This window comes from Ictalurus punctatus, unplaced genomic scaffold, assembly GCF_001660625.3.
Source record: "Ictalurus punctatus breed USDA103 unplaced genomic scaffold, Coco_2.0 Super-Scaffold_100046, whole genome shotgun sequence".
Taxonomy (NCBI): domain Eukaryota; kingdom Metazoa; phylum Chordata; class Actinopteri; order Siluriformes; family Ictaluridae; genus Ictalurus; species Ictalurus punctatus.
In genome coordinates, this window is record NW_026521087.1 from 3,834,859 (window position 1) to 3,860,986 (window position 26,128).

Sequence of the window (26,128 nt, forward strand, 5' to 3'; positions counted from 1 at the left end):
GGATTCTAACTCGGAGCCTCTGGAGCTGCTTTATGGTAGTTGGCACAAAAGGAAGGAATCACCTACCTGAAAGTAAATGGGTCAACAGAATGTGCCATAGGCTTCTCTGCAGGCCTCCCACAACTCTTTCTGCTTCCAACTTGAATTCTTAGTGCTTCTTTGCTGTTTGTAAACACAGCATTATCCAACAGGGCACGTTTGACCCGTGAACAGGGGCGAAAATGTTAGAAAATGCCGTCTCTCTGTGTCTGTCTTTTGTTAGCGACAAGCTAGCATGCAAACTGTGATGAGAGGTGTACATTTTCCGCAATCAGCCATCTATATAGTCAATGTTTTATATTTAATAAGCAAATATGTCTATATGCTGATTGGTCTTAAGCAGCGTTGTCCAATCTTCGGCTTTTCGTTCCAATCTAGCAGGAGCCACACCCGATTCCAATTGTTGGATCCGCTGATCTTGACTTTCAATAGACTAAAGTGTGGCTTCTACTTGGTTAGAATGACAACCTGCAAAGACACTGGCCCAATCTGGAGAAGACTGGACAACCCTTATCTAATGCAAATAAAGACCGAGGTCAGTGCCACTTTGTGAGTTCTGAATCCGTCATGCCGACTCGACGTCACTCGATGAACAGGGAAGGAACTGGTAGATGAGAAGACTTCCCACTGTTGACGAATGGCGATTTCAAGTTGAGGGTGCGTTTGCTTTGCGTTTTCCTGCTTGGATTTGGGGAATTACAAGTCGCAACCTCTTCTCAAGCGCAGCATCACTCTTGTCTTCTTGATGAAGGAAAGAGCCAGGCTTCCACATTCAGTGGAAAAGCAGAGACTGCCCGTGATTTTGCAAGCAGCTGTTATCTGCCTTGCTACAAAAGCTCAATGGAAGGGAAACCGCTCCCAGCCTTTTTCGGGCATAGACCTCTTGCTGATAGGTGAACTTGGCGACCAGTACTTTATGGAAAATTTTCCAGTCACGCACAGAGTCTTATTGAGCAACGAAAGAGCCAGGCTTCCATTTTCTATGGAAAACCAGAGACTCTCTTTCATTTTGTAAGCAAATGTTAACTGCTTTGCTACGAAAGCACAAAAGAAGGAAATCTGATCTGTCCAAGGTGTTGCTTTCCGGCTGTTCCTGGAGGACCTGATCCTACAGTGATGAGTGTTAGGCAAACGTGATAACCACCACACTACAGAAACCATGACAGAGCTGTGCTTCGGCTCTTGCCTATGGTCTGCTGATGAGAAGAGCACATACTTAAACTTTTGTTCAGCAGAGTTGAATTGCCTAGCATGGCATTGGTGGTATAGATGTGAGCATAGCTGCCTTCCAAGTAGTTGACCTGCGTTTGATTCCTGGCCAATGCACGGATTGTAACTCGGAGCTTCTGTAGCTACTTTATGGTAGTTGGCACAAAAGGAAGGAATCACCTACCTGAAAGTAAATGGGTCAACAGAATGTGCCATAGGCTTCTCTGCAGGCCTCCCACAACTCTTTCTGCTTCCCACTTGAATTCTTAGTGCTTCTTTGCTGTTTGTAAACACAGCATTATCCAACAGGGCACGTTAGACCCGTGAACAGGGGCGAAAATGTTAGAAAATGCCGTCTCTCTGTGTCTGTCTTTTGTTAGCGACAAGCTAGCATGCAAACTGTGATGAGAGGTGTACATTTTCCGCAATCAGCCATCTATATAGTCAATGTTTTATATTTAATAAGCAAAAATGTCTATATGCTGATTGGTCTTAAGCAGCGTTGTCCAATCTTCAGCTTTTCGTTCCAATCTAGCAGGAGCCACACCCGATTCCAATTGTTGGATCCGCTGATCTTGACTTTCAATAGACTAAAGTGTGGCTTCTACTTGGTTAGAATGACAACCTGCAAAGACACTGGCCCAATCTGGAGAAGACTGGACAACCCTTATCTAATGCAAATAAAGACCGAGGTCAGTGCCACTTTGTGAGTTCTGAATCCGTCATGCCGACTCGACGTCACTCGATGAACAGGGAAGGAACTGGTAGATGAGAAGACTTCCCACGGTTGACGAATGGCGATTTCAAGTTGAGGGTGCGTTTGCTTTGCGTTTTCCCGCTTGGAGGTGGGGAATTACAAGTCGCAACCTCTTGTCAAGCGCATCATTACTCTTGTCTTCTTGATGAAGGAAAGAGCCAGGCTTCCACATTCAGTGGAAAAGCAGAGACTGCCCGTGATTTTGCAAGCAGCTGTTATCTGCCTTGCTACAAAAGCTCAATGGAAGGGAAACCGCTCCCAGCCTTTTTCGGGCGTAGACCTCTTGCTGATAGGTGAACTTGGCGACCAGTACTTTATGGAAAATTTTCCAGTCACGCACAGAGTCTTATTGAGCAACGAAAGAGCCAGGCTTCCATTTTCTGTGGAAAACCAGAGACTCCCTTTCATTTTGTAAGCAAATGTTAACTGCTTTGCTACGAAAGCACAAAAGAAGGAAATCTGCTCTGTCCAAGGTGTCGCTTTCCGGCTGTTCCTGGAGGACCTGATCCTACAGTGATGAGTGTTAGGCAAACGTGATAACCACCACACTACAGAAACCATGACAGAGCTGCGCTTCGGCTCTTGCCTATGGTCTGCTGATGAGAAGAGCACATACTTAAACTTTTGTTCAGCAGAGTTGAATTGCCTAGCATGGCATTGGTGGTATAGAGGTGAGCATAGCTGCCTTCCAAGTAGTTGACCTGCGTTTGATTCCTGGCCAATGCACGGATATAATATCTTCTTCTCACCCCTCAGTTTCAGTAGATCTGCAACACAAATGAACATATAGAAAACACCAATAGGTCCCGTTTGTCTCGGATAGGCCCATTACCTTGCCACTACCTTGTACAAACGGGTCCTTGCGCCCCCTTTCCCATCAGTCCTGGCTCATGTCCCGTCTCATGTTCTCGTAGACGCTGGTGTTGCTGCTGTCACTGCTCATTGACCCCTGTCTGTCGCTGCTGTCGCTGCTCATTGACCCCCGTCGCATGGTCTCAATCACCACCCCCCGTTGAGGCGGTAACGCCTCACCCTTAACAACATACTGGCCAGAAAAGGAGGCTGGGGACATCAACATCCGCCGTGCGCAGGGGATTACACAGCAGGCCACCAGAGCCATAAGGAGAAGGAGGACGAACAGGGACGCTCCCAAGCGGGTCAGGGTAGCAGTCCAATCTCCAGAAAGAAACCAGGAGAGCCACGGCGGGAGGCGGAGACTAGACCCAAAGCGGGCTTTAGCCGCTTGCTCCGTCTGGAGGGCTTGTAGTTGGCCCAGGACCTTGGAGAGGGCTCCCTCAGAACCAGTGTGCAAAGGGATTGCAGCACAGCACTCGGGACCAATCATTGTACAGACACCTTCCTCCGGGGCCCGCATCTGGTCCAGGACAAAACGGTTCTGAGCAGCCATGAGGGAAGTGGCATGGAGCTGATCACGGACCAGTCCGAGAGCACTCAGCGAGTAGTTAATGAAGCGTTGCTTGTTGTACCACATGTAATTAATCCATGCCACGTTGCGGTTGATCTGCACGGCCGGGAGCAAAATAGACGCTACACCACTGCCAACGGCCTCCATGGCTCTGTAGCGAGCAGGAACGCCAACGGGGGTACCCCCAAAGTCAAGATGGACGGTCTCAACAGCAGCCCAGTCAGAATAGTTCGCTGCATCAGCGTCACGGACATACTGAGTCCATTGGGCCACGTCGCGGCGTGAACGGGACCGGCCGGATGACGGTCGGTCAGCCACCAACAAAACACGGGTCTTACCATCCAACCTAACCGGGGCGCAGCATCCCTGCCACTCCGCAGGCAAGGTCTGGCGTACACGTTGGCCCCCGCAAAACCAGAACACATCCGCAAGGGGAACAGTACCACCACTAAGATCAGGTAGGGGAATTACCACGTTGGGGGTGCATGGGGGTGAATCACAAACAGAGGGGGTTTCAATTTGCAAATCATTAACGAACAGGGAGACATTACATCGGGCAGACATATTTCCCACAGGATATACGCCAACAGAGGAGCAGAGGCAGATGGGAAAGAACGAGGGCAGAGATGGTTGGACGCGGACAAAAGTCGACACTTGAGTGGTTACAGGGTGAAACAGGCATGAGGAGCTTGCATTGTGCATCCACGATGGGCCAAAATCAGCCGAAAGGGCCCCAAGGAGGCACACAGTAGGACACAAAAAATCAACAGAATAGGGGTTGGTGAGACATTCTGTGAGGTTCCCCATAGGCAGCATAAAATGGGGGGTGAGGCTACGATCATGACATACGAGACACGAGCGATCCGTCACAGATCGAGCAGTGTGGACCATCCATGCCATGTACATGTTACTCTGCTCCTCCGTGAGCGAAGTGTTAGCGGTAGAGATTGAATAATATTGTAATTTCATTAATTTATGTGCGAGCGGAGTTGACATCGGGGCAATGAGGAGGGGGTGGAGAGCCCGGGATGCGAAGGGTGACCCTGTACTATCATGGTAAGAACATGCCGTAGCCGAGCAAAGGAACGGTAGCCACAGGGGCCAATCGTGGGCAGCTCGAAGGAGCACCTACTCGTCCGTGCCCTACCAGTAATTCTAAGATGTCCTACGCGAATCTCCACAGACCGAGCTGGGGAGAAAGTGAATGAGGCCAAATAGGGACTTCTCCCAATCAGGGACTCTTCATGGGCGAGTCTAAGGAGAGCTAACGCGCACATCGAGCTACGGGAACCTATAGTGGAGCCAGGGGCCGTCCAGGATTGAACACGCCTAATACGAGGATAGAGGGCTGTGCGGGAAGTAGCAGTCGCTAGTGGGCGTAATGTATGATAGGAATCCAGGGCATTTCTTTTAAACATTGGGTCGTAGAAAAAGAAAAAGAGTACTATTAGCCCTGCTGTAAAAATCAGTTTACCCACATACGTGCTACTATTCTGTGGAGCTTGTTCCACCGGTCCCCTCCGGAACCGGGGGTAGGGGAGTGCGCAAGGATTCATGCGGAGACTGACGTTCAGGAGTAAGCTCGGGTAAGTTCAACTGTGCTGCTAGAGACTGTAGCGTATCTGAGTTGATTAGGCTCAGAGGCAAAGCGGTGTCGTCAAGGTCCTGACAGAGAGTGGCGAATGTAGACAGAAAATCCTCCGTTGCTGGGGTTACAACTTCCTGTGGGCAGATAACTACACCCGTCACTTCTATTTGGGGCGTGAGAACGGTGAGGCTACTGGCATCAGACTGAGACAGTCTATCGAGTTTTTCCACAGCTCGCCGCTTATTCTGGGCTCGAGTGCCGTAGGCAGGGCTCAGGGATGCACCCGAATCACTGTCACTATCAGTGAACACCACTGCCCCAGTGGGCTTCCTTGTACTGTCTAGTCTTGAGGTCGATGGTTGTTCGTCGGTAGTGTCTTGCAGTAGCGGTCCCTTACCTGGTTCGGCGCTGCTGCAGTGGTTCAAGTGATACCAGTAATTCCTCCCCTCTACTTTCACAGCCGTGGGGGTTGCAGCGACCACGGTGAATGGTCCTTCCCGACGTCCCGCAAGGGGGCTCTTTCTCTTGAAAACACGAATGTATACCTGGTCCCCCGGTGCCACTAGGCTCACGTCCTCCCGTACCTCGCTCTCTCCATGGACTGCCTCACGAACCTGTGAATACAAATGTCTATGGATTTTGGTGAGGGTTCGCACATAATCCTGCATTTCGTCCTCCAATTGTGCCAAAGACGGCCCTGTGTATGGACCTCGGGTGAATGCCATAGGCATTGGGCACCCAGTAAGCATTTCATGAGGAGTCAAGTGCGTCATACGATTGGTCTGAGAACGCATCTTCATCAAGGCCAGTGGTAAGGCCTGTACCCAGTTCAGGCGAGAGCTCTCGCATATTTTTGCCAGTTTATTAACTAGGGTACCATTCACTCGTTCTACCATGCCCTGGGATTGAGGATGATACACACATCCTAGCTTATGATCTATCCCCAAGGCAGATGCCACATTGTCAATGACGTTATTCACAAAGTGGGTACCGTTGTCCGAACTCAGAATATCTGGAATACCGAACCGGGGAATGACTTCGCGACATAAAAATTTAGCCGCGGTCCTTGCATCTTCCTTGGAAGTTGCAGTTGCTTCCACCCACCTGCTGAAGCGGTCTACTACTACTAGAATGTAGCGCTTCCCTTCTTTCCGGTTGTCTGCCCCCATGTCTACATAATCCATCATTATATGCCGGAATGGCCCTGTCGGCGGGGGAATATGTCCTAAAGGAGCAGTGAAGTTCTTTCGCACATTGTTCTTGATACACACTTCACATCTATTCAACGCATAGTCCACCATACTGGCCAGAAATGGGGACCACCATTCCTGACGGATTTTTTGGATAGTTTCGGTTCTATGGGCATGATCCAAGCCATGGGCTTCTTTGATCAAGAGCGGGAGGTAACTGGCTGGGGCTATACACAATCCTTCTATGCTGCGCCACAATCCAGTACCCGCCTCTTTTCTCGCCCCCCGTTTTATCCACGCCGATACTTCAGCCACACCTGCGGTGTTCTGCAGCTCCACCAAGTGGGCCACATTGTCTACCTGCGGATGCCGCATCGGACTTTCCCCAGGCTGAGTTAGGGCCATCATCTGCCCCGGCCCTACGGCAGCTTTCTTAGCTGCCTCATCCGCCAGTGAGTTCCCTTTAGTGATAAAGGAGTCATCGGTCCTATGTGCCCTGCATTTCACTACAGCTAATTTTGCGGGCAATGTCATAGCATATAGTAAATCTGAAATCGCCTCCCCGTGCGTCATGGCGGTCCCATCTGCCCGCTGGAATCCCCTTTGAGCCCAGATTGGTCCAAACACATGGCAGACTCCATGAGCATAGGCTGAGTCCGTATATATATTGCAACTCTCATTACGGCCCAAATTACATGCAGCTGTCAACGCCCGTAGTTCAGCTAGCTGGGCCGAGCAGGGTTGGGGGAGCGGAACACTCATCACTACCTCAAACGTCGCCGGGTTTCGTCGTGCTTCTACTACTGCCAACCTAGCCTTATTGCCCGTATTAGTATGATAACAGGAACCGTCCACAAAATACGTATGCTTAGCATTATCAATAGGGCAGTTCTCCAAATCTGAACGCGCTTTCAAAAATATCTCTGATACTGCTACGCACTCATGGGGTACACCATCTATCGGGGTTACCAGTTTATCGGCCGGATTCACCGTGGTGCACCGTTCTATGGTGAGCTCCGGGGCTGACAGAATGGAGTCATATCCTGTTCGACGGGAGTTCGTTATCACAAAGGTCTGACTCGTTAGGAGCGCATGCAGTGCATGGGTGCCCCATGGTGATTGAGGACGCTTTCTGATATGCAAATGCGGCCGCTGCCAAAGACCGATAACAGGGGGGCATCCCTTTTTCCACGTTATCAAGAGCCGTGCTGTAATAGGAGATGGCCTGTTTCCCCATCCCTTGTTGCTGCTGAGTTAGGACGGCCGATGCGTACCCCTTTCTTTCGGATACATAGAGGTGAAAAGGTTTGCTATAATCTGGGTTAGCCAATGCAGGAGCGGTCATTAAGGCCATTTTAATATCTGCGAGTGCAGCTAGAGCTTCAGGAGTCCAGACGAGGGGGGCATTTGGCTGTGATTGGTCTGCTGCCTTAATCATATCCCGTAATGGTTGGACCCTTAGCGCGCACTCACATATCCATGGACGACTGAACCCCGCCATTCCTAGAAATGCCAACATCTGTCGCACGGTGGTTGGCTGTGGGGCCTTGCGTATGGCCTCTACATGCTTTGGTGCTATAGTACGGCTTTCTCCCTCTAACACACGACCTAGGTATTCCACCTTTTGTCTACAAAATTGCAACTTTTCTTTACTTACTTTGTGGCCATTTTCGGCCAACATTCTTAGAACCTTTAGAGAGTCGTGCTGGCATTGCTCTTTAGACGCACTACAAATCAAAAGGTCGTCGACATATTGCAAGATGGTGCTACGGCACTCCAGGGCTGAGAGGTCTTGAGCCAGTACCTGATTAAATATGGATGGGCTTTCACAGTATCCCTGCGGAAGTCTAGTGTATGTGTACTGCTGCCCTTCGTATGTGAAAGCAAACAAATGCTGTGAGTCTGGGTGCAGTGGCACGCTAAAAAATGCTGAGCATAAATCTATGACAGTATACCATTTGGTCCCTTCTGGAATGTTCGACAATAGGGTGTGTGGGTCTGGCACTACTGGTGTTTCCGGTATCACAATTTGGTTAATAGCACGCAAATCATGTACTAGCCTCCACTTCTCTGAGTCAGGTTTTCTAACTGGAAAAATGGGGGTATTGCACTGACTTCGCGTGGAGATTAGAACTCCGGCCTCTACCAATCCGTGTATTGTGGGCCGTATGCCTTCTCTAGCTTGCACTGACAACGGATACTGTTTCTGGTAGGGCAACCTTGCATTCTCTTTTACCTTAATCTGAGCTAGGTCGGCGGATTTAACCAACCCTACGTCGGTCGGATGTTTTGTCCATAGCTGTTCTGGAATAGTTTTCAGTATTTCCTCATTGTCCTGATCTTTTGCTGCCTTAACTGCCATTTGTAAACCACTCCGGTCCGTGTTCGTGCATATGCAGACACTAGTGGCCACGGCGGTATCAACTGCTGTTACTGAGATTCGCACAAACTTTCCATCAGGCGACTTGTGCATGGATGGATTGGTAGTTGGCTTCCACTCTTGTACTTCTTTTGCCTGCCCTATCATTGGCTCTACCTCTTCCCATTCCAGGCCTTTGGTGACCATGAGTGTGACATGGGGCGCTGTCCCTTCCAGCTGATACCAGTTAGCGATTCTATCTGGGAGCTTTATAATAGCCGCCACTCCCTGTGGGCCACTTATTATTTCCATGGTTTTAATGTCCATTACTTGTCCCTGTTCCATGTCCTCCCAAAGCTGAGCATATTCCTGGTCTCGTCCACCGTCATCATTTTTAATAGTGCAATATAAAGGGGCCTCCACTTCGGTGCAATCGGGCCGCATGTACTGTAACCATGGTTTCCATTCTGCGTATCTGTGCCAGAGTTCCGAGTTAGCTGGATCGGACATCTCTAGCCAGTATACCATCCTCACATTACGGGCGGTGCTAGGTGGCTCGTGCAACAGTAAGAATTGTGTGGATATTGATTTGGGGAACGTCACCCAAATCCCAGTCGCTTCGCACTGTATCTGAGCTCCCAACTTACACAGGGCATCACGTCCCAGTAAGTTAACAGGCGCTCCTGGTGAATATAACAGTGGTGCTTGTATTGTCACACCATCCAGAGATAGTTCTTGAGGCTCGGTGAATCGTAAGGTCTGTATTTTTCCTGAGATGCCCATAGTTTGAATAGTCTTACAGGTGAGGGGGAGCTGTGAACCTTCTTTCCCTATACTTGAATATGTAGCTCCAGTGTCGATCATAAAAGGTGCTTGCAAGGTGTTTCCGATCGTCACTGTAACAGTTGGCTCTTGTTCTGGATGCAGTGTGGTGACGGACTGCATGAGCTCCCCCCCGGGCTTCTCTCGGCCTCCTCAACTCTGGCTGGGTCCCGGCTCCCCATAGGGGCCATACATGGGGCCACCTTGGGGTACTGGGGGTAGCGGTTGGCACCGAGGTGGCATTCCATAGCTCTCCGGTGCTCTCGGTCCAAGCACCTGACCTCTTCTTTCAGCCCTATCCACGCGGTCTCCCCAAGTTGGTCGTGGGACACGTGGACAATTTCTCCTGAAGTGGCTAGGATCACCGCATCCCCAACACCCTTCAGTTGCCATATTTGGCCTTGGCAAAACTCGACCCCGTCCGTATCCTCGTCCCCTCCCCCAGGCAGGTGGCATTCCCGGGTGCATGGGGGCCCTCATATGATATATGTAATCCATCTGGTCGGGGTGCAGCATAGTAGTTATGTGTGGGACTTGCTGTTGTGGGTGGGTTTGGTATCCCTTGGCCAACAGCATAGGGTCAGCCTGTGCTGGGGCTGACGCTTGTGTATGGGGCACCATCACTGCCGCTTGTTTAATGTGCTCCCTCCTCCGTTCCTTCTCTTCCTGTTTAGTCCTGGTCAGTTCGCTGAGCTGTGCTTTATAGAGTTGGCTCATTAGGGTTTCAGTGGCATCTTTAGCTTCTTTTTTCAGCTTCCTGTGTTGCTCCACGTGATGGGTCACATGTGCCAGAAATGAAGCCCATTCCATTGCGTTGAGCCCCACCACTTCCTCTAACTTCTTCTGTACCTCCCCAGGGAGAGCCTTCTTCAATAGCAGTTTGAACAGTCCCACACTTGCCACTGAATCGTCCCATTTGGCACCCGTTTCATCCCTCCATTTATCTTGAAACTTTTGTATGAAGGTTATCACGTTTTCTTCGTCTTTCAGTTTTATATTTTCAAGCTTCCCAGGGTCCATCTTAGCCGGATACATACTCCTCACAGCATCCCATATTTCTTGTCGGTATAGGCCAAACGGGATGGCATCAGCCTTGGGGTCGTCTATCAAATCCCTGTGTTCTGCCCCATCGAAAATTTCTTCAGCCCGTCCCTTGCCCACTGTTTGGCAGAGAATGGCTTTGATATCGCCTATCGCCAGGTGCTGTCCTGATGTTTTTTCCTCAAACTGTGTAATCCATTTCTGCCCCCCTTCACACATGTTGGGTAATCGTTGGATCAGGCCCGTTAGGTCCATGAAACTCCAGGGTGCATAATGTAGGGCTTTTCCTTTAACCATGAGGGGCATCTGAGTAAGGCTGGGCTCCGACTGGGAGCGGGCATGCGCCAAGCACGCTGTGACACCAGGTTCGAATCTCACTGGGGGCCTCAGGCTTTCCCTGTTCCGCAGTGTTCTAGCTCCTCTAAGCTTCAAATCGTCCAAGTCCTCCTCCTCATTGACGTCTTGTTCAACTTTTCCTTCGTTGTCTGTTTCAGCCCCCTCGCTCTCAGTCCCCACTTGGTCGTCCAGTTCCATGTCTGAACTTACTTGCTTCTTCTTCTGCTGGTGATATATTAGGACTTTTGAGGCCTTACTCAGGCTTTTCACATGTTTTCCTGCTGACTGGTTCAGTGCTCTTCCCGACCTTTGTGATTTTGACTCTCCCAAACGCGGCTTGTGCGCATACTTATTTTTCACAGCAGTCGCCATTTGGAACGCTTGACCTGCGAGATTTTTCAATTCATCCATTTTACCCACGCCGTATGATATCCCGTCCTCTAGCCGTCGAATCCTGCCCTCCAATTCCTTATCCTCCTCGACAGCATATGGGGAGAGCACCACATCCCCCTCTATACGGACCATCCGCCCCACATTGTCTCTCGGCTCACTTTTTCCTCCTCCTTTGGTATGTGGAGCCCCTCGTGCTCCGTTTCCACCCTCGTGCCCTCTCTCGCTCCGACAACTTTCTTGATTGCCCCTGGTCCCATGCCCCTCCTGCTCCTGTATTTCCTCCAGTTCCTTGTCTTTGTGCTTGTGCACCATCGGCCGTGACCCTGGCCTCGGGGTGCTAGTGCTGGGGGGAATCTCCCTGTGCTCCGGCCACCCCGGAGTGCGGGTCCAGTTTTTCATATACTCCTGTAGTTCCCTGTCCCTCTCCTTGTTGCCTACCTGTGGGAGGTCCAGCCGTGGGCTTTCGTTCTCGACCGGGGTTCTATCCTCGTATCCGGCAGCTCCTTCTTCCATTTTGATACGTTCTTCATCCTCCCACATGCGATGCCACATTCTTTGGTATCCGGTGAATGTTCCCTTTATGTCCACCTCAGTTTCCTTCCATTCATCTTCTCTGTCTTCCAGGTCTTGCATCATGTAGAGCCCTAGGCTTGCTTCCCTTTCTTCTTTCTTCCGTATCACCGCCTCTGCTCGTTCTCTCTGCCGCCTATCCTTCTCCTTCTCTTCTTTCCCTGCCTCCACAAACCAGTCCACTATCTTCTCTGTCTTCACACATTTCTCCCTCACTCTCAAGCCTTTTTTCTGTTCATTCCATACAGCTAATCTCTCTTTCATTATCTGGCATAGCTGTTCATCAAAAGTACCTTCCTCGGGCCATTTCCACTCACCACTAGTCTTCTCACTCCATTTTTTACAATAATGTCTAATGTCCTTCTCATCTGTACAGTGTTTGCTTATCACCCTCTCTATCGGGCTCATCTTTTTCTTACATTCAGCCATAACTCTGGTCGTGTCTCACACCTCTCAGCTCTTAAAGTCGGTCGCACACACCCCCTAAATCCACTAAGTTATGCCTCACAGCCAAATGTTTTCCTCCTACCTTGTCCGTTGTTCCCGCCTGCTTAGCCTATCTCGTACCGATTTATGCCCGCTTTTCCCTTCCGTCGGTACTTGGCCCAGCCAGCCTCCCTAGGGACTCACATACACTCAAAGTACATACACTCAATTTACTTATGATGATTAATTAATTAAGTTAAATGATTCAATTACTCTTATAAGTTTTAAGTTTAACTTTAGGTAATTCACACAGCCTCACACAACAGACAATTCTTACATATTTACAATATTCTTAGACATAATATTTACCTATTCAACATTACCCAATTTTGGGTAATTAAACAAAAATTAAATTGTATTATTATTTGTCATTTAACTGAACAACACCTTCATAATTTATGGAATATAAATGAAAAGGTCCCAATGGACTGACTCCCTGATTTCTCAACAATTTTGTTATATATTACTGGTCTGGAAGTTCTTATTCACCCAATGGGCAGTCTGACAGATGCCTAAAATATTAAAAAACAAAAAAAAATAAATGTTTTTTTTGTTTGTTTGTTTACAATTCTTGCATGCTCCTCCAGTTTTTAAAACAGCAGTTATTGATACCAATAAAGTTATAATACACACAGTCACACTCGACTCACAGAAAGTCCATATCAGATTCAAAACATTAAAACAAATTTAAAAACAAAAAATCTCACACTGTTCTATATTAGTCAGCTCAATCTGAAGTGCGCACACACACACATTTTTCTTCTTTTCCTTTTTTCCTTTCCACACAGAAGACAGGCCTGCTTGTGCAGATAAGAACAGATAGGAACACACACATACACCCCTTTCTATCAACAACGTCGGCACACTCATATACACATTGTGTCACACACTCTCTTACACATATTTAGTTATTACATACACACCATTGTGGTCTCAGAATATAAAACGCCTTCACACCAGCTCGCATGTATGAAGCTTACAGTCACATAAATTAAATACAACTTTTTCAAAAAAAAATTATTATTATTATTCTCCCTTTTTTTTCCCCCTTTTTTCTTTTTCCCTAAATCTTATCAAGCGTCAAATGTATGGAGCTCTCTTGTTCAGAGCACTAATAAATACATTTTCCCTGTCTCCAAAACTTACACGCTCTCACACCACACTCATATTATACATATTATAAGCACATATATTTTAAGCACACACATTTGTTAGTACATATTCCATTCATACACCGGGCATGCTGTATTGCACGACCCGGACCTGGGCCCAGGATTTATTCCCCTCTCTATCCAGCCCTGGAATCTAATCTATCTATCTTTTATCTAATCCTTTTCCAGCGGTATTAGGGGTCCCCACCAATGCAGCCACCACTAGACTGCTAGTCAAGTCTAGTAGCCGGTATCTGGGGTCTGAGGCCTCATTTTCCACCTGCTTTCTATCCCCGCCCTGGAGTATTTCTCTATTTCTCTACTCTTTTTTCTACCTTTTTTCCCTTCCTCCAGCGGTATTGCAGGACTTTCACTCACACAACACATATACCATTTCTTTATTACAATTATAAAAAGTACATTCTACAATCTACACTTCTCTCTTACCTCTTCTCACTCACTCCAGGTTCTTTTGGAGACCCACTTAGTCTTTCTTCCCACCCCGGGGCTTCTCAATCGTAACAACAGACCACTAAAACAGAGCTTTGAAATAACAGGCGTCTGCAATGCCTTTTCCTATACGGCCTGTCTGTTGCTTAGAGAGCGAAGTGCCACGGGAGAGATTCCAGACATATAGATCTTAGCCCAGTCCCATCTGGGGTGCCAAATATTGGCTCGAATTTAGCCTATTACCCAAAAACATTTAAAACTCAACTTAGAAGCCAATACTCACATCTACCTCTGAGCCCAGTTGGAGATAGAAAAAACACACCAGCCGTGAGTGAGAAGAAGCAAGGGTCCAGCTTTATTGTTCCATTCCACCACACGAGATCCACACCGATGAGAATTCTCAAAAGTGATCCCCCAATACCCTGAGCTTAAGCTCCAGTATTTATACTGTATTTACACACTAGATAACCCATAGGTTTCCAGAAAAGGCCTATTTCACTTACCCATAGAATTGAAACCAGGGGTTTTACTTTACACATAAAATCAGAACCCAGGCATTTCCAACAACCCAGGAAACAAAAACCCAGTGTTTCTATTTACCTAGGTTTTCAAAAACCAAGATTCTCTTTTACCTAGGTTTTCAAATACCAGGATTCCTATTTCCCTAGGTTAAAAAAATGACGTAAGCAAGACAACTAAACAACCGGGAGGGACCTTGGTCTTATCGTTATCTCGAGGGGGGGGGCAGCCACCCTTATAACTGGCTTTCTTCATGGTTCTCTAAAAATTAAGGCTTTCCTTGCGAGACGAGAATCTTCACCATCTGAATCATGAGTAAGTTATATTTTCCTTTTTTTCCTGTACGTCTCATTTATAATTTATTTTCATATTTGCACTATATTTCTTAGTTTATATATATTTATACTACTTGAAAAGCGGTTTACTGTACTTCCAACTTCTTAATATCATTACAGTTCTACTGTCCTGCATATCCTACTATTCTGTTTTTTACAGAGTTTCTCTATTACTATAAGATTCTATTAAAGTTATTCATGTGTGTGTATGAGGAAGAGAGTGTGTGTGTATGTATGTTGTGTCTACCTGCCCGCCCTTGACGGTACGAGTGTGTGTGTGTGTGTGTGTGTGTGTTTTAGCACTCCTCAGCTCGTACACTTCTTTTTGACTTTTTTTTGACTATTACTGCTCTTAAATTGCTCGTAATTCCAATCTGTCAATGTCCGCCTAATCCCGCTTCTACGTGTCAAGGTGCCCGTTTTTCCTTCTTCTCCCTTATGTTTATTTTATGACATTTTTTATCCACAACAGTAACTCGGAGCTTCTGGAGCTACTTTATGGTAGTTGGCACAAAAGGAAGGAATCACCTACCTGAAAGTAAATGGGTCAACAGAATGTGCCATAGGCTTCTCTGCAGGCCTCCCACAACTCTTTCTGCTTCCCACTTGAATTCTTAGTGCTTCTTTGCTGTTTGTAAACACAGCATTATCCAACAGGGCACGTTAGGGGCAACAGGGGCGAAAATGTTAGAAAATGCCGTCTCTCTGTGTCTGTCTTTTGTTAGCGACAAGCTAGCATGCAAACTGTGATGAGAGGTGTACATTTTCCGCAATCAGCCATCTATATAGTCAATGTTTTATATTTAATAAGCAAAAATGTCTATATGCTGATTGGTCTTAAGCAGCGTTGTCCAATCTTCAGCTTTTCGTTCCAATCTAGCAGGAGCCACACCCGATTCCAATTGTTGGATCCGCTGATCTTGACTTTCAATAGACTAAAGTGTGGCTTCTACTTGGTTAGAATGACAACCTGCAAAGACACTGGCCCAATCTGGAGAAGACTGGACAACCCTTATCTAATGCAAATAAAGACCGAGGTCAGTGCCACTTTGTGAGTTCTGAATCCGTCATGACGACTCGACGTCACTCGATGAACAGGGAAGGAACTGGTAGATGAGAAGACTTCCCACTGTTGACGAATGGCGATTTCAAGTTGAGGGTGCGTTTGCTTTGCGTTTTCCCGCTTGGAGGTCGGGAATTACAAGTCGCAACCTCTTCTCAAGCGCATCATTACTCTTGTCTTCTTGATGAAGGAAAGAGCCAGGCTTCCACATTCAGTGGAAAAGCAGAGACTGCCCGTGATTTTGCAAGCAGCTGTTATCTGCCTTGCTACAAAAGCTCAATGGAAGGGAAACCGCTCCCAGCCTTTTTCGGGCGTAGACCTCTTGCTGATAGGTGAACTTGGCGACCAGTACTTTATGGAAAATTTTCCAGTCACGCACAGAGTCTTATTGAGCAACGAAAGAGCCAGGCTTCCACTTTCTGTGGAAAACCAGAGACTCCCTTTCATTTTGTAAGCAAATGTTAACTGCTTTGCTACGAAAGCACAAAAGAAGGAAATCTGCTCTGTCCAAGGTGTCGCTTTGCGGCTGTTCCTGGAGGACCTGATCCTACAGTGATGAGTGTTAGGCAAACGTGATAACCACCACACTACAGAAACCATGACAGAGCTGCGCTTCAGCTCTTGCCTATGGTCTGCTGATGAGAAGAGCACATACTTAAACTTTTGTTCAGCAGAGTTGAATTGCCTAGCATGGCATTGGTGGTATAGAGGGGAGCATAGCTGCCTTCCAAGTAGTTGATCTGCGTTTGATTCCTGGCCAATGCACAGATTGTAACTCGGAGCTTCTGGAGCTACTTTATGGTAGTTGGCACAAAAGGAAGGAATCACCTACCTGAAAGTAAATGGGTCAACAGAATGTGCCATAGGCTTCTCTGCAGGCCTCCCACAACTCTTTCTGCTTCCCACTTGAATTCTTAGTGCTTCTTTGCTGTTTGTAAACACAGCATTATCCAACAGGGCACGTTTGACCCGTGAACAGGGACGAAAATGTTAGAAAATGCCGTCTCTCCATGTCTGTCTTTTGTTAGCGACAAGCTAGCATGCAAACTGTGATGAGAGGTGTACATTTTCCACAATCAGCCATCTATATAGTCAATGTTTTATATTTAATAAGCAAATATGTCTATATGCTGATTGGTCTTAAGCAGCGTTGTCCAATCTTCAGCTTTTCGTTCCAATCTAGCAGGAGCCACACCTGATTCCAATTGTTGGATCCGCTGATCTTGGCTTTCAATAGACTAAAGTGTGGCTTCTGCTTGGTTAGAATGACAACCTGCAACCACACTGGCCCATTCTGGAGAAGACTGGACAACCCTTATCTAAAGCAAATAAAGACCGAGGTCAGTACCACTTTGTGAGTTCTGAATCCGTCATGCCGACTCGACGTCACTCGGTGAACAGGGAAGGAACTGGTAGATGAGAAGACTTCCCACTGTTGACGAATGGCGATTTCAAGTTGAGGGTGCGTTTGCATTGCGTTTTCCCGCTTGGAGGTGGGGAATTACAAGTCGCAACCTCTTGTCAAGCGCATCATTACTCTTGTCTTCTTGATGAAGGAAAGAGCCAGGCTTCCACATTCAGTGGAAAAGCAGAGACTGCCCGTGATTTTGCAAGCAGCTGTTATCTGCCTTGCTACAAAAGCTCAATGGAAGGGAAACCGCTCCCAGCCTTTTTCAGGCATAGACCTCTTGCTGATAGGTGAACTTGGCGACCAGTACTTTATGGAAAATTTTCCAGTCACGCACAGAGTCTTATTGAGCAACGAAAGAGCCAGGCTTCCACTTTCTGTGGAAAACCAGAGACTCCCTTTCATTTTGTAAGCAAATGTTAACTGCTTTGCTACAAAAGCACAAAAGAAGGAAATCTGCTCTGTCCAAGGTGTCGCTTTCCGGCTGTTCCTGGAGGAGCTGATCCTACAGTGATGACAACCGGTCAGTTATTAAAGCAAAGTTCAAAATTGCTAGCTTGTTTCTGCCCGGTCTCGGACCAGGGACCTTTTGCGTGTTAGGCAAACGTGATGACCACTACACTACAGAAACCATGACAAAGGTGTTAGTTGGCTCTTCCCTACAGTCTGCTGATGAGAAGAGCACATACTTAAACTTTTGTTCAGCAGGGTTGAAGTGCCTAGTGTGGCATTGGTGGTATAGAGGTGAGCATAGCTGCCTTCCAAGTAGTTGACCCGGGTTCGATTCCCGGCCAATGCACGGATTCTAACTCGGAACCTCTGGAGCTGCTTTATGGTAGTTGGCACAAAAAGAAGGAATCACCTACCTAAAAATTAATGGGTCAAGAGAATGTGCCATAGGCTTCTCTGCAGGCCTCCCACAACTCTTTCTGCTTCCAACTTGAATTCTTAGTGCTTCTTTGCTGTTTGTAAACACAGCATTATCCAACAGGGCACGTTTGACCCGTGAACAGGGACGAAAATGTTAGAAAATGCCTTCTCTCCGTGTCTGTCTTTTGTTAGCGACAAGCTAGCATGCAAACTGTGATGAGAGGTGTACATTTTCCACAATCAGCCATCTATATAGTCAATGTTTTATATTTGATAAGCAAATATGTCTATATGCTGATTGGTCTTAAGCAGCGTTGTCCAATCTTCAGCTTTTCGTTCCAATCTAGCAGGAGCCACACCTGATTCCAATTGTTGGATCCGCTGATCTTGGCTTTCAATAGACTAAAGTGTGGCTTCTGCTTGGTTAGAATGACAACCTGCAACCACACTGGCCCATTCTGGAGAAGACTGGACAACCCTGATCTAAAGCAAATAAAGACCGAGGTAAGTGCCACTTTGTGAGTTCTGAATCCGTCATGCCGACTCGACGTCACTCGATGAACAGGGAAGGAACTGGTAGATGAGAAGACTTCCCACTGTTGACGAATGGGGATTTCAAGTTGAGGGTGCGTTTGCTTTGCGTTTTCCCGCTTGGAGGTGGGGAATTACAAGTCGCAACCTCTTCTCAAGCGCATCATTACTCTTGTCTTCTTGATGAAGGAAAGAGCCAGGCTTCCACATTCAGTGGAAAAGCAGAGACTGCCCGTGATTTTGCAAGCAGCTGTTATCTGCCTTGCTACAAAAGCTCAATGGAAGGGAAACCGCTCCCAACCTTTTTCGGGCGTAGACCTCTTGCTGATAGGTGAACTTGGCGACCAGTACTTTATGGAAAATTTTCCAGTCACGCACAGAGTCTTATTGAGCAACGAAAGAGCCAGGCTTCCATTTTCTGTGGAAAACCAGAGACTCCCTTTCATTTTGTAAGCAAATGTTAACTGCTTTGCTACGAAAGCACAAAAGAAGGAAATCTGCTGTTGTGGATAAAAAATGTCATAAAATAAACATAAGGGAGAAGAAGGAAAAACGGGCACCTAGACACGTAGAAGCGGGATTAGGCGGACATTGACAGATTGGAATTACGAGCAATTTAAGAGCAGTAATAGTCAAAAAAAAAGTCAAAAAGAAGTGTACGAGCTGAGGAGTGCTAAAAACACACACACACACACTCGTGCAGTCAAGGGCGGGCAAGTAGACACAACATACATAAACACACATGAATAACTTTAATAATATCTTATAGTAATAGAGAAACTCTATAAAAAAACAGAATAGTAGGATATGCAGGACAGTAGAACTGTAATGATATTAAGAAGTTGGAAGTACAGTAAACCGCTTTTCAAGTAGTATAAATATATATAAACTAAGAAATATAGTGCAAATATGAAAATAAATTATAAACGAGAAATACAGGGAAAAAAGGAAAATATAACTTACTCATGATTCAGATGGGGAAGATTCTCGTCTCGCAAGGAAAGCCTTAATTTTTAGAGAACCATGAAGAAAGCCAGTTATAAGGGTGGCTGCCCCCCCCCCTCGAGATAACGATAAGACCAAGGTCCCTCCCGGTTGTTTAGTCGTTTTGCTTACGTCATTTTTTTAACCTAGGGAAATGAGAATCTTGGTTTTTGAAAACCTAGGGAATTGGGAATCCTGGTTTTTGAAAACCTAGGTAAATAGAAACACTGGGTTTTTGTTTCCTGGGTTGTTGGAAATGCCTGGGTTCTGATTTTATGTGTAAAGTAAAACCCCTGGTTTCAATTCTATGGATAAGTGAAATAGGCCTTTTCTGGAAACCTATGGGTTATCTAGTGTGTAAATACAGTATAAATACTGGAGCTTAAGCTCAGGGTATTGGGGATCACTTTTGAGAATTCTCATCGGTGTGGATCTCGTGTGGTGGAATGGAACAATAAAGCTGGACCCTTGCTTCTTCTCACTCACGGCTGGTGTGTTTTTTCTATCTCCAACTGGGCTCAGAGGTAGATGTGAGTATTGGCTTCTAAGTTGAGTTTTAAATGCTTTTGGGTAATAGGCTAAATTCGAGCCAACACCACTTTTTGGCCCCGTACACGCCTGATTATTGCTGTTAATGCTAAATAACATAAGCTGAAATTTTAAATATTGATGTTAAAACACTGAAATGAGGGCCCCATCCCTATATTTTGTCTAGGATCCGACAAATCACTAAATCTGTCCTTGTGCTAGCCACTACACCACCACATAGGACACAAGTTTTATTTTATACATTTACAAAATATATAATTTATTTTAAAAAATTTGTATGATTTGCATTTTTATGCTATAATATTTGTGATTTTATGTGAAACTATTATAAACAGGTGTCACTCAAGTGAATTAAATGATGTAGATAATGACTGAATCCTACTCTATGGACCCTTAGTCTCTGTATAAGAGGATTTCACTGGAGATGAAGTAATAGATTTAAACTCTATGTAGAGCGCTCTCTCATGGCTCCACCCACCACACACGTTCGAACCAATCATATTATCCTCCCTGGCGTCCATGGGCGTGGCTAACCGCGTCTGTCTGTTAAAGGTAGCAGGTTGTACATGGCGAGCGGGTTACTCACTGAGGACTGGTGATTGGTGTAATGGAAGCCGTCTCTGAACCGCATTTAATGACGGAGAATTACAGAATTGGAGAGAAAACGCAGCACTGAGCAACTTGTAGACTTAACACCCGACTGTAGGTGGCTAGGTGAACGCGTTTGGCCTTATTTATTCGCTAAGCTGCTAGCTTGTTAGCTCTGCGGCTGTTTTGGTATAAAGTACTAACTTGAGTTAACTCGGTGGGAGTTTATTTAGCACCGGATAAACGGTGAACTAGTTAGTTTAGTAAATCTGACGCTTCTCGGGAACTTGTAGTTTATCCGCCTCGCTGTCTGGGTGACGCAGAGAGCAACTGTTTACCAAGTGACTTTATTTTCAGTGCTTTTTGAACTGTCTCTCAGCCCTAAGTAGTTCCGCGGTATTTGTGTGGAATTGGGATGAGCGTCTAGTTAAAGGGTTGATGTCTCGCTGGCGCAGTGATTTGTTCTTTAGGAGTGTTTTTCTCTTGAACAGCTCTCTGTGTGGAGACTTGAGGTAGTTCTGTAGTCACAGGTGCACAAATCAGTCACACAGCTCCAGCTCCACCTGCGCCTCTCGCAGGGAAACGGTTTCTGTGCACTGGCTCCGTCCCAAATCACCTTGTATGGAATCTCTATCTCTAGCGCACTAGGTGCGGTAGACACTCCATTCGTTCGTGTGTAGTGTACCTAGATACGCAGTCGTGCAGGATTTGGGCACAGGCCACGCTAATGAAACATCATCCATTTCAAATCAAGTTGCTATTGTTAAACACTTCACTAAAACCTGTATGGAAACGTTACTGTTCAGTTGTTCTATAAGCGCAATTTCAACCAAATACAGTGGAGTGTAAAAGTTTGTACCCCCTTTTGGTTTCTTTTGGACGGAAGGGTGTTAAATGTCCTAAACACTACAAAATTTGACTGCAAGTAGAAGTTAATTTTATTATCAGACTCAGATATCCATGTTAATATTTTCAATACTGATCATTAGTGTTAAATGACTTGATGATTTTGTGGTCAGTAAACCGTTTTTGCGTTGATTTTGATGTATGTTTTGGATCACTGTCCTGCTGGAAGATCCAACCACGGCACATTTTAATCTTTCTGGCAGAGGCAGTCAGGTTTTTATTTAATATCCATGTATCCTAACAATATGTCCAGGTCCTCTGGCAGAAAAACATTCCCAAAACATTAAAGATCCACCACCATATTTAACCGTGGGCATGAGGTACTTTTCCGTATGGCTACCTATCTGTGTGCTTCAAAACCACCTCTGGTGTTTATTACCAAAAAGCTCTATTCTGGTTTCATCTGACCATAGAACCCGATCCCATTTGAAGTTCCAGTAGTGTCTGGCCAACTGAAGACACCTGAGTGTGTTTTTGGATGAGAGTAGAGGCTTTTTTCTTGAAACCCTTCCAACAACTTGTGGTGATGTAGGTGACTTCATATTGTAGTTTTGGAGACTTTCTGACCCCAAGACACAACTAACTCCTGCAATTCTCCAGCTGTGATCCTTGGAGATGTTTTGTCCACTCGAACCGTCCTCTTCAGTGTGTTGAGACGATATAGACACGCGTCCAATTCCAGGTTAATTCATAACATTTCCAGTTGACTGGAACTTCTTAATTATTGTCCTGATGGTGGAAATGGGCATTTTCGATGCTTGTGCTATTTTCTTATAGGCACTTCCCATTTTGTGAAGCTCAACAACCTTTTGCTGCACATCACAGCTACAGTGGTGCTTGAAAGTTTGTGAACCCTTTAACGTTTTCTATATTTCTACATAAATAACAAGATTTTCAGACAAGTCCTAAAACTACTCAAAGAGAACCCATTTAAACAAACGTGACACATGTTATACTTGGTCATTTATTTATTGCAGAAAATAATCCAATATTACATATCTGGGAGTGGCAAAAATATGTGAACCTTTTGCCTTCAGTATCTGATCTGACCCCCTTGTGCAGCAATAACTGCAACTAATCATTTCCAGTAACTGTTTATTAGTCCTGCACATGGGCTTGGACATCAGTTTTGGCCATTCAAACCAATAACTTTATTGTTCTTTAACCATTATTTCTTTTGGGCCATTGTCTTATTGCATGCCCCACTTTCTCTTGAGATTCAGTTCAGTTCCTGGGTTCATTCTTGCCCTGCGTTTGGGGAACTCACCACTACACTAATTATAATCTTTCAGATAGCTTGGAGATTTAGTACGTGTAGACCTTCTCAACTCGGGGTTTTCCATCCCAAGGAAAGTTTCTGATGCAGCCACTTCAGAAGTTCCTCCCAGTTTTTGTTTGTGACTTTCCTCAGAGAATGAAGAACCTGAGTCTTTTGTAGAATGCGCTGGAATGGCAACATCTGGCCGTGAAGTGTCTTACAACACTGGTGCTACGGATGTTGCATTGTGCCCATCTCTCACCTGATCAATATGTCAGTGCACTACCTGCCCACTTCCCAATGCTACTGTGCACCATACAGGACCAGTCTTTTTCTGAACTGTTCCTGGAATAAAAGTAGGTCCAGAGCTGAAGTTCCTAGTATACACTGGGTCACCCACCACGAGATATCTTTCCTTTGCATGTTGGTCATTGTACCATTTTTCTCAATTATTTGTATCTCAATGAGACCCTGTGTAGACCAGTTTCCTTCCACACAGCCGATTAGCGGCTGATTTGCCAGTGGTCGACTGTGGCGTCGTTCGGTGACTGAACAGCACTCTGCCTAGCTTTTTCAATGGACTCTCCAGCACTCTTTTCATCAGGGTTTTGAATGTTTGAACGGCCCTTTCAGCCAGACCACTGGAAGATGCATGGTAGGGTGCTGTGCTTGTGTTTAATTCCGTTTCTTTCCATAAACTCTTGGAATTCAGCACTGGTAAAAAACAAAAAAACTGCTATGGTCTGACATCACTACTTCTGGTATCCTGTGTTGGCTAAAGGTTTGTCTTAAGCACTGAATGGTAACTGTGGATGTAGACTTGATTAACAGATAAGCCTCTATCCATTTTGAGAATGCTTCTACCACGATCAAGAACATTCTACCCATCCACGGTGCACCGTAATCAATGTGAATCCTTCTCCATGGCTGCTCTGGTATCTCTCACGCATGCAGTGGCGCGTTTGCCGGAGCGTTTCTGTTTTCCTGACAGACTGCACACGATTTGACCAATGCTTCCACCTCTGCATCCAAGTGTGGCAACCACATATAGCTACGCACCAGGCCTTTCATCCTGGTAATTCCCGGATGGGTTTCGTGTAGATGTCTTAGAAGAGCCGCGGAGGTGGAACCACTACGCGAGTCCCCCATAAAACTAAGCTTCCCTGTATGCAGAGTTCATCCTATTTCCTTACATATTAGGGATGTCATGATACCAAAAATCTAGTCGTTGGTAACGATACCACCAAAAGTACACATGCTCAGTACCATGGTGTGATTTTTTTTTTTTTTTAAATAACTCAGAGAATTAAAAAAAAAAAAAAAAACTAAAATTAAAAACTCCTGGAGGGCATCCTCCTCTGGCTGATACTGGGAGAGAGAGAGAGGGAGAGAGAGGGGGGGGGGGGGGGGGGAGGGGAAGAGAGAGAGAGAGAGAGAGAGATTTTGATTTTAGTTCAAACACTGTCTGACCATGACTAATAAGTGCTAAGGTGCACTCCTGAATGCACACACACCCCTTATACTCTGAATGCAGGCATTAGTTTAAATTCACTGATACGGTGTCAGGATAAAAAGATTTATTAAAAGCATGAACATGTGAATAATTATTAGTGACATTAGGCTACATTTAGCTCACAGGACACGGGCTGAATGGAGATGCATGGTGGTCCATTAGGAGGTAGTTTATAACACTGCAATGCGTTAGCGTTTAACAAATAACTGGATATCTCAAACATTACATGGAGCATAATGTTAGCTGATTTCACGGCTACAATGCCAGCTGTCTCAAACATAATATAGGACCTGTCTTTCGACTGTAATCCTATGGCATTAATTTTGTGACATAAAAATATCTCTACTTCTCCCAAGGACTCGCACTTGCTCCTTCTTTCCCTCAGTCCACTCTTTTCTATCCTACTTAGTACCTCATCCAAGTTCTGCAGATGTTCATTAGCCCCTGAGACTAGAATGCAATCCAGATAAACTGTGACGCGTGTGATGTCTTGCAGAATCCCTTCTATTGTGTGCTGGAAGATCGCTGGACTTGAAGCAACTCCAAATGGTGGCCTGTTGTAAGTACATAATCCCTTGTGCATGTTGATTGTAACGTACTTATTGGAATTTTTGTACAGTATTATCTTCTGATGCGCATGGGTCATGTCCTGTTTGGAAATTCTTTCCTCCTGCCGACTGAGCAAATAAATCTTCTACCTTGGGAATTGGATACTGCTCCACACTAGAGCTGGATTTACTGCGAATTTATAATCCCTACAAGTTGGGGTAGAACCATCAGTTTTCTGACTGGAACAATGGGAGCTGCCCACTCTGCAAACTGCATTGGTTCAATGATCTTGTCTTCCACCAGCCTCTGGAGTTCTCTCTCCAGTAGTGGACCCAACTCTTCTTTGAACACTTTGGATTGTCTCTCCAATACGTTAGCCAATTTATGACCTGGTACATTTGCTACTGTATTTACAAGCTGAGGCAACAAATGACTTCTAAAACCCCCCCCCCCCCCCCCCCCCAAATATTTGAATGTTGAATGTTTGAATTTTACCAAAATGAAGCTCGTTTAACCGCATGTTTATTCCTTACATAATACATATTAAACGCAAAGCATGTAGGGGTTCTACATGCATATAGTATTTGCACAATCAATAACCTATTCGAGTAATACATTGTCGTATATAAACTTGATTTTGTGTTTGTGTCTGCAGTGTCCAAAGCCCAGGCTGACCCCCCACCCCTTCAACCTTTGCAGCAATGCTGGCAGCACTATATCCCAAAGACAACCTCTGGATATGACGCTGAGCACGTGCAATCAACTTCTTCTTTGGTCGACCATGGCGAGGCCTGTTCTGAGTGGAACCTGTCCTGTTAAACCGCTGTATGGTCTTGGCCACCGTGCTGCAGCTCAGTGTCAGGGTCTTGGTAATCTTCTTAAAGCCTAGGCCATTTTTATGTAGAGCAAGAATTCTTTTTTTTCACATCCTCAGAGAGTTCTTTGCCTTGAGGTGCCATGTCGAACTTCCAGTGACCAGTATGAGGGAGTGTGAGAGTGATGACACCAAATTTTACACACCTGCTCCCCATTCACACCTCAGACCTTGTAACACTAACAAGTCACATGACACCGGGGAGGGAAAATGGCTAATTGGGCCCGATTTGGACATTTTTACTTGGGGGTGTACTCACTTTTGTTGCCAGCGGTTTAGACATTGTGTGTTGAGTTATTTTGAGGGGACAGCAAATTTACACTGCTACACAAGCTGTACACTCACTACTTTACACTGTAGCAAA

At 45.9% G+C, this 26,128-nt stretch overlaps 2 protein-coding genes, 1 long non-coding RNA gene and 2 other non-coding genes across 12 annotated transcripts in view; 2 read left to right on the top strand and 3 right to left on the bottom strand.

Annotated features, from left to right (window-relative positions):
* The window catches only part of LOC128630122 (NACHT, LRR and PYD domains-containing protein 12), a 462,144-nt gene that overhangs the window by 389,952 nt on the left and 46,064 nt on the right, over nucleotides 1-26,128 (bottom strand). The gene's annotated exons all lie outside the window — the stretch shown is intronic.
* Nucleotides 1-26,128, bottom strand: part of LOC108261659 (E3 ubiquitin-protein ligase UBR2) — a 171,795-nt gene that overhangs the window by 117,904 nt on the left and 27,763 nt on the right. The gene's annotated exons all lie outside the window — the stretch shown is intronic.
* The window catches only part of LOC128630173 (uncharacterized), a 135,800-nt gene that overhangs the window by 102,720 nt on the left and 6,952 nt on the right, over nucleotides 1-26,128 (top strand). Inside the window, exons 1-3 of one of the 5 annotated variants that reach the window (XR_008394522.1) lie at nucleotides 20,580-20,782; nucleotides 24,838-24,900; nucleotides 25,546-25,759. The exons of 1 other annotated variant lie outside the window; for it this stretch is intronic. This is a non-coding gene — a long non-coding RNA (uncharacterized LOC128630173). Of the gene's footprint in view, nucleotides 1-20,579; nucleotides 20,783-24,738; nucleotides 24,901-25,545; nucleotides 25,760-26,128 lie in introns of those variants that run through there. 3 more of the 5 variants (XR_008394523.1, XR_008394526.1, XR_008394521.1) reach the window with 3 other exon arrangements.
* trnav-aac (transfer RNA valine (anticodon AAC)) lies at nucleotides 17,701-17,773 on the bottom strand. The gene has a single exon. It is a non-coding gene; the product is annotated as a tRNA-Val (tRNA).
* Nucleotides 17,870-17,941, top strand: trnag-ucc (transfer RNA glycine (anticodon UCC)). Its single transcript has one exon. It is a non-coding gene; the product is annotated as a tRNA-Gly (tRNA).